Raw genomic sequence first — 2,755 nt, forward strand, 5'->3', positions numbered from 1 at the left:
ATCACGACCTGCAAGTAGTTTTCGTATCCAAATACATTTCACCGTGGCTGTAAAAGTTGCCCTATACTTAGATTCATAGCTAGAAGTAGCAGTTGTAGGCTGCTTTTTGCTTAATCAAGAGATACATGAAGCTCCGAGCATAAGACGGTTGCTACTATGTGACACTCCAGTGTTAAGCATCCAGTCCAATCGTTGTTTGTAAAAGCATGCATTATAAGTGAAGAATGGTGACCATAGGGAAGGCCCAAACCTTGAGTTCCTTTCAAGTATCGAAAGACACGCTTAACAGCTTTGCTAATGCTGAACGCCATTCTAGCGTTCCATAGCTAGAGAACAGCATTCCCTAACAACTATGGCACCTGATGGTAGTAATGCGTAACGTGGGTGCAAATGTATCCGCAAAATCAAGCCTTCCTCTTGAGCTTATATACATGCTTGGTGACATGAACAAGCTCACGCCCTGAGGCTCTTGCATACAACACACTCGCCTTTTCTTTGGCTTGCCGAACTTTTGCCCTGATGATCATCCATCGTGCTTTCCTTTTACACCATTTTCCACACTCCAGGGTTGGCTCCATATAGCATGCTTGCCTTCAAGCAAGTCACACAACTCCCAAGTGTCATTCTGATGAATGGATTCTAGCTCAATTTTCATAGCATCCATCCAATCTTTGCTCTCAAAGACATCATTGTGGCACAATGGCTCTTCATTGCAATCTGTGGGAATGCAACTTCCACTAAATGTCCTTGCACGTGACCTCTTAGGCTGCCCCCATGCATCCAAATGTAGGCTCAACTTGTTTGTTGTCCCATCTAGGGATTGTTTTGTGTTGTCTTATGACAACTCTCAATTCGATCAATGGGAGGCAATTCAAGCTGAAAATCAAATCTTGTTTGTGATTGTAAATCAAACCCTGTATCAAACATCAAAAGTAACAATAGTTGGCTATTTTTGACAATCCAACAACGACATGACAAATTTTTTAGCAAAGACAATATATCTACTAATGATAACCTTGCTTGTACTTGGCTAATATAACCATTATCCTTTTCTTTCTGAGCTGTAACCAATATAAATTACATTAATTGCCTTGTTCTCAAGCTTATGCATTAATTGAGATGGAACATGTGCATATGCAAGGCATCCAAACACTCGTGTGTGAGATGACCAACTTACGACCTATCCAAGCCTCATAGATGTTTTAGCATTCAATGCTTTGGTGGGGTGACTTGTTTAAGAGATACTTGGCGCATATAATGGCATCTAACTAGAATTTGTCGAGCAAAGACTTATCCTTCATCATATAGTATGCCATCTCCATCAAGGTGCATTCCACAACACCATTTTGTTGTGGTGTGTATGTGCCATACACTAATGTATATGCTAGCACGAGATGCTAAAATCTCAACAAGTTCTCGAGACAGATGACCCCTATCAATATGGAGTGTAAGAAGCTTGTGTCGCTTTCAATCTCAACCACAGCAAGGAATTGCTTAAAGCAAGCAAGGACATTTGATTTGGATCTCAATGGGTAAACCCAAGAATGTCGAGTGAAGTCATCCACGAAAGTAACAAAGAATAAGTACCTCCTCAATAGATGCTCTCGACATTGGTCCAAACATGTCACTGTGAACCAAATGCAACTCAACAGCTGTACAAAGACTCCCATCTTTAGGGAAAGAACATCCATGCATTTTTCGAAGTAGGCATCCCTCAAAAGCATGTTTGGACAATGGATACATCTTTGGGAGATCAACCACCATATTTTGTGAATGCAATCTAACCAAGATACCATAATTCAAATGCCCAAAACACTCATACCAAACATGTCGAAGAGAGACAAGATCACTTGATTTTGCAATAAGCTCAACTACGACCAATGCTTCGGTTTCCCACAAGGCCTTGATGTTTTTGCATTAACCTAATGATGTGTAGCAAATGCCCAATCACTTGAAATAGAGGCATCCCGATTGCATGGCTTTGCTCTTCCTGCAAGAATAAAGCAACCAATTGATCAAAGGCGTAATGGCTAGGATTGCTCATGAGCACCAACCTCAACGTGGTTGCAAACCCTTGATGTGAGTCAAGAGGTCCACTTGTTGTCATGAGCACAACCTCACTATCTAGCATAATTCCAATTTTAGGCAATTGCTCTTTGAAGTCCTTGACCTATGTCAAACAAGCATCCATGCTTTCCCCCTCATCCATCTTTAAGGCATTTAATTGCATTGTAGAAATATGCAACCCTTGCTTCCCTGTCTGTCTATCTAATACAAAGAGGCTAACTTATCCCAAGCATCCTTTGCACTCGAATTAGGGCTAGGTTAAATTTTGTCTCGTGCATCTTTTAGAGTCCTCTAAAAATAGTGCATTTTATACTATTTCAACATATTATGCAAAACATTTACAAGAATCGAATAATTCTTTCTAAAAAGTAAAATTACATAGACAAACCAAAGGATGGATAAAAAACCACAAGGTCAACAAGAGAAAGAATGTAATAAATAGGTAAACATATGAGCACAAAGGCAAACACATGCCACTAAGCCTTAAACCAATGGCTTCGGCGTGGGTCTCCAATGTGGTGATGGGTTCAGCTCATGGAGGCACCAACCTACAAGGCTTCAATAGCGAGAGCCTAAGGTAGCTAATATAGTATGTATTAGCTTAGATCTTAAAAATCATTTCAAATAAATTCCTCGACAGCATTGATATACATGGAGAGGAGCAGTTCATCATATCTTCCTGGTAAAC

Source organism: Dipteris shenzhenensis, chromosome 13 (genome assembly GCF_047967505.1).
Source record: "Dipteris shenzhenensis isolate YYH24624 ecotype China chromosome 13, Dip_SZ_1.0, whole genome shotgun sequence".
Classification (NCBI taxonomy): Eukaryota; Viridiplantae; Streptophyta; class Polypodiopsida; order Gleicheniales; family Dipteridaceae; genus Dipteris; species Dipteris shenzhenensis.